Source organism: Brachyhypopomus gauderio, chromosome 8, assembly GCF_052324685.1.
Source record: "Brachyhypopomus gauderio isolate BG-103 chromosome 8, BGAUD_0.2, whole genome shotgun sequence".
Lineage (NCBI taxonomy): Eukaryota > Metazoa > Chordata > Actinopteri > Gymnotiformes > Hypopomidae > Brachyhypopomus > Brachyhypopomus gauderio.
In genome coordinates this window covers 4,340,337-4,350,610 of record NC_135218.1, presented here as the reverse complement: position 1 = coordinate 4,350,610, position 10,274 = coordinate 4,340,337, and the positions used below count along the sequence as shown (strand labels likewise).

General features: G+C 42.9%; 1 long non-coding RNA gene across 1 annotated transcript; it reads left to right on the top strand.

Annotated features, from left to right (window-relative positions):
• The first annotated feature begins 7,975 nt into the window (after positions 1-7,975).
• Positions 7,976-9,036, top strand: LOC143521125 (uncharacterized). The gene is made up of 3 exons (XR_013132656.1): positions 7,976-8,113; positions 8,214-8,284; positions 8,909-9,036. It is a non-coding gene; the product is annotated as an uncharacterized LOC143521125 (long non-coding RNA).
• The last annotated feature ends 1,238 nt before the right edge of the window (positions 9,037-10,274 follow it).

The following is a 10,274-nucleotide window of genomic DNA, read 5'->3' as shown; positions in this document are numbered from 1 at the left end:
TCTGTGGCACGGTGCTGCAAATACAACAGTGACTTGAAAGATTATGTTGATGAGAGAGAGAGAGAGAGAGAGAGAGAGAGAGAGAACCAAACAAAGTTAGCTGTTAAATAATGTGAACTCCCCCCCCAGAAAAACACATAGTCAAATATTTGCTGCAGCATTTAATTTTTTAACACGGGACCTCCCTGCCACTGTAGCTGCCTCTGGCCTCTGTCAGCGGGGAAACGCTTGATGCTGGCAGGCTGTCAGCGAGCGGCCGTATGGTCGCGCCACACTGCGAGGAAGCCGGCCGAGCAGATAAACACGGCGCGCGAGGCGCGCGAGAGCGGGTCGTGATGCGCACGTGCAGGGCTCGAGCGACGGAAAGAGTGGCAGCTCGCCTGGGTGTGAGGGGCGCGCGGCGGCCAGCAGCGAGCGGAGGTCAGCGCGCGCCTCTGCGTGTTTAAAGAACCCGGGGCTGTTGCCGTCTGGATGAAAGCAGGCGATTCACTTTGGGTGAAAGTAATACAAAGAGATTTGGTGAACACTGCTTTTAAAGATTCATTCATTTACCGAAAAAATGAATTTGCACTTCCTTTTTAGATGTACTGTATTATTGTGTAAAGGATGTAAAGTATTATTATTAGCAATTTATAAATAATTGCAGTTTGTGAAAACCTATCAGCACGCTTATGTTGAAGCCAAATTTGAGAAATATTTTATCGTGAAAGCAGTCCTTGAGCTTGCCTGAAGAATCACCATTCAGTATTGGACTGCATGGCGTAACATGAAACAGTATGGCAGAGTTCAAGGTTGATCAATATGCAAATAAGAATACTATTACATACTGCTGACAGTGTAGTCGATCACGCATGATGACAGGCCAGTGAGATGCTCTTCGATTTCTGCAGAACGTTTCTGGTTGTGGACTTTTCATCACACCGCCAAGACTAGTGCTTATCTCCAGGAGGAAACATCGAAGTGAAGACCACATATATTAAAACCTTCTGGCAGCATCTGTTAATTCTAGCACACTGCACAGTGAAAACCGGCAGCTCTGTGATAATGGATGAGGAGAATGACAGTACGGATATAATACAAATACAATTTGAAGATGTGTGCTTCATGTCACAGTGCTTTATTTAACAGCAGCATTTAGCTGTGATGAGCGTTATTCTTCCTATGTATACTGCATTGTGCTGTGTAGTAATTAAAAACTTTGTTTAGACATCTAACTATGGCATGGCTTATCAAAGTCCAAGCAACATAATGACAGATAATTAAAACAACACTGCTGGAAAAAAAATGAAGTATCTAAAATAAGGACACATAGCAGCACAGCACTCTCATAGTCCTGGTGTTCTAACAATGCTTGTTTTCATGATTTAGCTCATGAATCCTCATGGGGGGGTCAATCATTTTCTTAAGGGCTGATTTAAGCCTAAACTTTGTAACACAGGGAAGGTATTTGTAACAAATCAGTATAAAAATGGTATGTTTTTCTAGCTATTTTGCACATTTCACTTGTTTCCTAGCAGCTGAGAGTAAAACCTTATTTTCTGCTTCCTCTGACAAGAAAGTGAAGATCACCGACTGCTGGTTATCCGAGTCCAGCTATTAAAAAAATTAACAGATGCTATAAACAACAGCAGAAGATCAGACACTGGCAATAGTAAAAAAAAAAAACTATAACTGTAATAGCTTTTTTTACAAGCTAATGTGCATATACATTGCTTGCTATTTGTGCTTTTCTTGTTTGAGTGTGTGTGTGCATGTCTGTGTGCAGGTGTGTTATTATCTTATTCAAGTTTTTTGAAGGGTGATTGAATTTGCAGTGAGGCTTATGAGGTGTTTTCTTTTTTAACACATTATCTGTGTGGTTGTTAACTTTGAGTTAATAATTAAAAGTAGTCCTGGGGCAATTTCCAGGACTAAGAAAATTTGTAACTGAACTTTAAGGAGTTATTAAGGAGCACAATGGCCTTCACTGAGTTTATATCCACCTTATCGTGCGGTAAATATATTTTCTTGCAGTGTTAATGGAAAGTAACAGGAGGGTGACGGTCTTAAACCAAGGGGAGTGATTGGGAGAGACAGCATACACTTCACAGGCCAAAATGTGGTTGTGATTCACTAGAGTTTAATTTGGGATTTCATTTCCAGATCCTAATGTGCACACAAGAGAGATAGGACCATACATGTGAAAGTGTGTGTGTGTGTGTGTGTGTGTGTGTGTGTGTGTGTGTGTGTATGTGCCTGAAAGAAAGAGTAAGAGAGCGACAAATAATGACGGGTGTTTAATCATCCTCCCGTCCTCTAGGCATTGCTTGTCTTCATTCACCTCTCTGCCTTTCGTGGCAGTCAGGTCAGGCTGACTGGTGTGGCACATTACCAGAGACTACCACCTTCTAATTACAGAGAGGTGGGGACACACCTGCTTTCATCTGCTTGTTCCTCTGCTCTGCATGAATGTGTTGGGCTTTTAAGCTAATGCACACACACACACACACACACACACACACACACACACATACAATTCTCACTCTTCTAGTTGGTGGTCATGTCTTTTTTCTTCATGCTCACGCTTTCTAACCAAGCCTTGGAGTTGAAGAATGCAGAGAACTGGTCAGCACCTTTCTGCACTGAGATTGATGCTTGACACACTTCTGCTCCTTACGGATCCCATGTGCATATTTCACCTCTGGGGCAACCTTGGTGTTAATCTGTCTCATTCTCTATTTCTTCTTTCAGTCCCTGTAGATGTTTCCAGATCATGAGACTATTACCATCTCTTACCACTTCTGTTTTCCGCACTATCAAAGTGTCTGGATGTTACAGAACTTGTATATATTTATGGATCTGAAGGTCTCAGAGACCCTTAGTCTTGTCCTCCACCACTTGACTCCTCCCATTTGGAATCAGTCATGTCCAGTTCATAGGACTTGTGGATGTTATAGTAATAATAATAATAATCTTTATTTGTATTGCACCTTTCATACATACATGCAACTCAAAGTGCTTTACAGAATAAATAAAAAGAAACATTAAAAAGAAGCAAAGATACGACAAAAGAAAATGTTACAAGAAATTAAATATAAAAAGGAAACAAATATAATTATCACGTTACGGTCCCCGAACCCTTCCTTTGGGGCTTGTTAACGTTGTCTGCGTCTATTCGTCTGCGTCAGTGTATCTCCGTGGGTGCGGGTGTGTCTTGTCATTATCCGTCTCACCTGTGGCTCGTCTCGTCATCACGTGGGGTTGATGTGGTCTGTCTATTTAATGTGCATTCGCGCAGTGTCTTGTGCTCGTCGTTGTCTAAAGTCTGCACGTTGTGTGTGCGTGTTGTTTGTTACTCGTGCGCTATTGCGCAATATCTGTGTTTAAATAAACGTGACGCCTGTTGCGGAAAGGATTCCGTGTCTCGTCCTTTGTCCAGCCGCCACCGTCACAGAATGACGAGCCGACAAGAGACACCAAACCATGCCAGGCTACACCACCCGGCCAAAGAAGGGCAAGAAGCCCAGCAAGCGACATCACGCCTCTTCCCCTGCCCAGCACCGCAAGACCACAGTGACCCCTGAGATGATGCAGCAGGACCCTGTCTGTGCGCTCATGCTGCGTCAGGCTCAGGTGTCCTCCACCGCAGAGATGGCGGAGTATTACCGCGAGACCGCGGAAAGAATGTGGCGAGAGCAACACCCCTCTCCTTCCTGGGATCGGTCACTTCTATGGGTAGGTGCAGTAGAGATCTGTGCCACCGAGAAAACCCCGGAGGGTGAGGTCTCAGAAGAAGGCGAGGATGAGGAAGAGGAAGAGGAAGACCAGGCTCCCTCGGTTTGTTCCGCCCCCACCGTATACTACGGTGAGGGTGAAGAGGGAGAGGAGGAGGCTTATTCCCCCTCCGTATGCTCCGCTCCTGTCTTGTCTACCTCTCACGTTTTGCCACTCCCCTCCAGTCAGTCTTGTCTACATCTCACGTTTCACCACTCCCCACCATTCAATCTTGTCTACATCTCACGTTTCACCACTCCCCACCAGTCAGTCTTGCCTACCTCTCACGTTTCACCACTCCCCACCAGTCATTCTTGTCTACATCTCATGTTTTGCCACTCCCCACCAGTCAGTCTTGTCTACCTCTCACGTTTCACCACTCCCCACCAGTCTTGTCTACCTCTCACGTTTCGCCATTCCCCACCAGTCAGTCTTGTCTACATCTCACGTTTCGCCACTTCCCACCAGTCAGTCTTGTCTACATTTCACGTTTCGCCATTCCCCACCAGTCAGTCTTGTCTACCTCTCACGTTTCGCCACTCCCCACCAGTCAGTCTTGTCTACATCTCACGTTTCACCACTCCCCACCATTCAATCTTGTCTACATTTCACGTTTCGCCATTCCCCACCAGTCAGTCTTGTCTACCTCTCACGTTTCGCCACTTCCCACCAGTCAGTCTTGTCTACATCTCACGTTTCGCCACTCCCCACCAGTCAGTCTTGTCTACCTCTCACGTTTCACCACTCCCCACCAGTCATTCTTGTCTACATCTCATGTTTTGCCACTCCCCACCAGTCAGTCTTGTCTACCTCTCACGTTTCACCACTCCCCACCAGTCTTGTCTACCTCTCACGTTTCGCCACTCCCCACCAGTCAGTCTTGTCTACATCTCACGTTTCGCCACTTCCCACCAGTCAGTCTTGTCTACATTTCACGTTTCGCCATTCCCCACCAGTCAGTCTTGTCTACCTCTCACGTTTCGCCACTCCCCACCAGTCAGTCTTGTCTACATCTCACGTTTCACCACTCCCCACCATTCAATCTTGTCTACATCTCACGTTTCGCCACTCCCCACTAGTCAGTCTTGTCTACATCTCATGTTTTGCCACTCCTCTTTATATCTTTCACATGATGTTTATGTTCCTGCCCTCTATGTTTGATTTCATGTGTTCCTGGTTATGTGTATTACTAGTTTTGTACATGTTCCTTGCGTTTCCCATCCTTCATTGTAGGTAAATGTTCTGCTATCGTATCGTGTGCTCCGTTTGTTGTTATGTACCCTGGCTACACGTCTCTTTTAATATCGCTGCTAAGTTTCCCTAGTTCCGTGTTGTAGGTTTATCTTCTCATCTGCTTTCACATCTATGTGTATGTTTAAGTTCCCAAAGTTATCCAATATTGCTAATTTCCCTGCTCTATCTCCCTTGATCTGCGCTCTACGTTCCCAGTTCAGTTACCTTCACGATCTTCGTTATTTGTATTTATATAATTAGCGCTCTTCGTTATTGTTCGTCGTACATGTACCTTGGCTAGTATTGTTCTTATGGTTAATGTCGATTGTATTGTTTTTCTAGCTAGTGTCTGTCTTGTTTGTGTTTATTTAAGTTCTCAGTGCATGTATACGTATATTATAATCTGTTCAGCTGTGTCTGGTGTTTGAGTTCCGAATGTCTTGTATCGTCCTCGTGTAAATAAAACCTGATCTCCCCAGCACACAGTCCTCCTCCTAGCTCTACAGCGTTGCAATTACTAGGTACTGGATCATCTCAGAGGCTCAGTCTATATCTTACCTGTTGTGATGCACCCTTGTGTTAATTGACCTAAGTAGTACTTGATCTTGTGCGGCCATGAATTGTGCTTCTGCTGCCCTTCCAGCCATTGGTTGGATTGTTTTGTCAGCCTCCTGTTGGTGGTAAACCCCATGTAGGGGCTCATTCTACCATGACATCATTTGGGAGGAGTTTTCTAGTCTTGATGTCAGCAGCTTATTGTGCCTGCTGGGTATATGATGACTGGCAGGACATGTGTGGATGGATATGGTGTTATTATTCCTACTCAACTGGCTCTTGAGGTTTTACCATACCGTAGAAATATGCAGGTCCCAGCTCAAGAGCAGAGAAGTTTTTTCAGTAGCTGCTCTGTCTCCATTGAACTGGCCTTGACATGAGGATTGGAAACAGTGGTGCCAGTTCTCTTCAGGTCATTGACCAGAAAATTTCAGACCCCTCCATGATTTCTAAGTGGGAGAACTTGCAAAGTCGCAGGGCTTTCCTCACTGTATGTGTATCTGTCCTCCAGGTCTTTTATACGGCCTTGGAAGAAGTTCAATTTCTTCTGTCCTGATCTCTCTTCTTTTTAATATCAGCTGACCACACTTATCCAGCCTGAATGACATTCCCGTGCCCTTGCTGTAGATTCTGGTCAGGTGGATTAGTGATCAGTCATTTGCCATCTTGGCTTACAGCTTGACGTGATCCTTGAAGAGGAAGAGGCTGATGAATCTGTTCTTGTACCCACATTTATTGATGATCCTGATGAGAGGATTTAGAGGCTTAAACAGAACAGCAGTGATGAGAGAGCATCTCATTGGTATATAGCACACATTATGGTGACCTGGACAATTGTTTTCAAGTTGGCTTCTAGTGGTGTTTAGTGTTTGAATGAGCTCTGATTGAAGGCCCTTATGGTCTTATTGATTTTATACAACAAGGCTAGTCATTCATATATCGAGGTGTGTGGCATTGAGGTATATGCTTTCAGTTAATCAATCTAAGTTGGTCCGTCTGGTCTTGGAATCCAGGCATGCTGCTCTCTGTGTGAGTCTGTGCATTGAGCACCAGGTGTTGTAGGTGGATGTTGTTTCTCCTTTGGTCTTTCTCTTTCGGTCCTTCAAGGCCAGTCTTCTCTAAGCCAGCCTCGATGGGAGCTGGTAGTTAGCAGCAGGTTAAATTATTCTACTAAAGTGAAAGTAGAATAATCACCTAATTTCAACAGGAACAATGACCTTTCAGAAGTGAAGGACACTGCACTATGAATATAATAGGAAAGAATTTGATATTGCATTAATTGCGGGAAAAAAATCTGATGTAGATTACATGCCTGAAGTCATCAGCTTGTTTGTTTAAAAACAGATCACATACACACATAAATAACACACACTGTATTCCCCTGAAAAGTAAGGAAACACTCACAAAATGATAATGATTTGGCAGAGGGTCGTCCAATGTCAGACACAAGCTTTGGGGAAAGGGAGAAACCTGGTAGGCCAACATGACGGCCATCTTGAACACTGTCATCTTGGATTCAACTTCAGTTTTTCAACTGGATAGGCAGGTTAATTAAAGTGGTAGAAACCATAAAACGTGGTGTGCCATCCTCTGACAGCAATGAAGAACATTTTCATCTAACAACCTTGAATACTAGTCTACACTTAATGTTCTACTCAGTGAAGAGAGATTTCACAATTCAGTACACCACACCATTCCATGACTTTGGGTGAGGCACCATGTTTGATGGATCAGTCCAGTGAGTGTTTGAATCCAACAATTATCATTGATTCTGCTTGTTGACCTCCCCATTTGTGAAGAAATTTGCTTCAACAGCTCCTGACAGGTGAGATTGAGGGTTTATCAGAAGTTGCTGTGTCACCATTCTGCAAGTCCTGTCTGACTGTCTTGGTCATCCACGATCAGGTGTTGCTACATCCATAGCAGTTTTTGATTTCTCTGAAAATACAAGAATTTGTGCAAATGCCGTGTGGGTAAGGGGAGTGCTGTTAAGATGGTGTTGGTTATAATCTTTTGTGATGATTCATGTGCTTCGTTCGCTAGAAATGTGGATGATCTTTACATGCGGGACAGAGTGGGTACTAGTTTTCAGGGGTGTATTTACTTTAGTGGATGGTGGGGCCCAGCCCCACCACATGTCGTGTGTGCACAACATGATCAATAATTCAATGTAACAAATATATATGTATATACATTTTCTTCAAAAGTAATATTGTGGAGATGAAACATTTGGAATCACACCAGCCAGAAGATTTCTCTTAGTATGTCAAGAACAAAAACCTCTCCTTTAATCCACAGAGGATAAAGAGAGAGAAACATGGCTAACTGCGAGTGTAGCTAAAAAACACTCGTCTGCTTTCCTTGTCTGCTCTTTGGTGGGGACACTAACTACGTGGACTACAAAAGGATTAAAAGATTTGAAACGATGACTAGCCAAACACGACAGCAGTGATTCACATGTTGAAAATGCTGTTAGACTATGCTTGCTCAGAAGGGCTAATATCGCAGCTCAAATTGATGCCACTCACAGACGTGATATTGAGCTCCACAATCAGCAAACAGAAGAGAACAGGTGTGTTCTTGGTAGAAGAAGGTGCGTTTGTGTTTGGATTCAATGAGCAAGCAGGTTTGTGTGAGTTGGATACTGCCCAGAGTTTCTTGTGTTCCACCAGTCATGCTGTGCCAAAGGAACTCTAAGGTGAGGAGAGACAAACCCTGGGACGAAAGACAGCGCTAAGAGAAGGTAGGTAGGAATGAGATTGCTTTTGGGCGTGGTATGTCTACTTGGGGCAAACAATATTTCGCAGAGAGGAAGCAGGTTTGCTTAGGCCAGTGATTATAGAGGGGGGCCGGTTGTTGGTTTAATATTCAGGCGAGGCTTCTTGGCTGTGGGCTTGGTGTTAGGTGGTGACTGTGTATGTGTATTTATACAGAATAAAAATCAGTTTTAACATGAAACCAAATAAAGTTATGTTGACATGAAGCTCTACACTGTTTTTCTAGTGAAATTCTTTACCATTGTCACACACATATTCCAATTTGGAAAAACTAAGGTTGAATCCAAGATGGCAGCATTGAGTATGGGTATATTGAGACAGAGACCAATATATGGGTCATGTGGTCAGAGAGGAGCTTACAAATCTACATGCATTTTCATTTTTACTATAATATACCTAGATGATTGTACTATCATCTTGAACTTGCAGAATACTGTGATGCATCAATCTTATTGTAGTGAACTTTAATGAACTATTTCACATATATTTATTTTTAGACTACTGTCTTTATTCATTTGAAATGAATGTCGTTTAAAATAATTTGGTTGTTGTTTTTGAAAGTCTAACAAGGGTGTCTGTTGTTCATACAGGCGCATGGACTTGCGGACAACTTTGCTGTTCATTAACTAATCTGCCAACTGCAATGTCTGAGTTGTATGCATTTTCTTGCACATTTGAGTCCAGCTTCTCGGGGGCACTCCAGTCATCCACAAAAGACTTTAGTACGAGCCCATTTTATGTTCTATTTCTGCTTTCAGGTTAATGTCATGTGGAGGTCTAACGTGTGTTGTTTGTGGTTCAGAAAATTCACAATAATTAAAAATAAAGGCACTATTTAAAAAACCCCAAAAGAAATGCCCCACTATTTGAATCAACACCCAGCCATTCAGAGCTGAAACTTTCTTCATCAGCAGAAAGTCCCACGGCTGCACAGGTTTTCATGTTTCTGACCCACTTTTGGACATTTACTGTTGTAATGTTGACAGGTTCCTGCTCTGGATTGAGGTGCATTGCTTCAGGAACTCTTAACAACTGAAAACTGAAGTGGTGATTCCTTCATATCTTATCAATACTGTTCTTAGAAAGAATCTGCATTTGCATCCATACTCAGGGTTTTGTGGCACTGAATGTGAGTATAATATGGGTAGTTCCTTGGCAAAAGTTTTTGCCAATGCTTCTTTTCTATATCTCTGAATATTAAAGTTTAGCATCCTCACCTATGGGCAGGTCATTGCATTTCTTATGCACAAATACACATTTTTGAAGACAGATCATCATCTTTATGCTGAAAGATTTGTATTTTGATGCAAAATAACATGCGATGGTAGCTTGCTGCTCAGTCGACAAGCTCAGGGTATCCTGACATCACTTCGCAACGTTTGTGTAGCAGATGAAGTAACTTCGAGCATTTTATTAGATGCATGTTGTCCATCCTCATCCATCTATGGTTTGTTCCAGTCCCCTTTACCATTGAATTGCCCTTGTTCCTCAGTATTCCTTGTTAATCCACCTGATGTCCTTCATGACTCTTATTGGCATCATTAGTGATTTTTGCCTGACCCAGGGATCAAACCCCACACTTCTGTATGCAGGTCAGATGGCTTAACCATTACACTATCAAACAGAATCAAATACCTAGTAAGGTGGGAAAAAAAGAACGTTCATACATATTTAAATATTATTTTTAAATATGTTTCTCAATATATTTTTTAAATATAAATATCAAATATATCTAACAAAATGAAGGGGTGTAGGCTGAATAGTTCTGTGAACATAGACACCGGAGGTAAGTGGTGTAGTCAAACAATATTTCCACTGCGGCTGTTACTGTACTGATCACACATTGCAAAGATACAATGCAACCTTGGGGCGACGTCATCAAACAAGTTTAAATGGTGTCAGGGCTTGTGCTACAACATAGCAAACTAGCAGCTAGGAAACAAACTTGTATTGGAA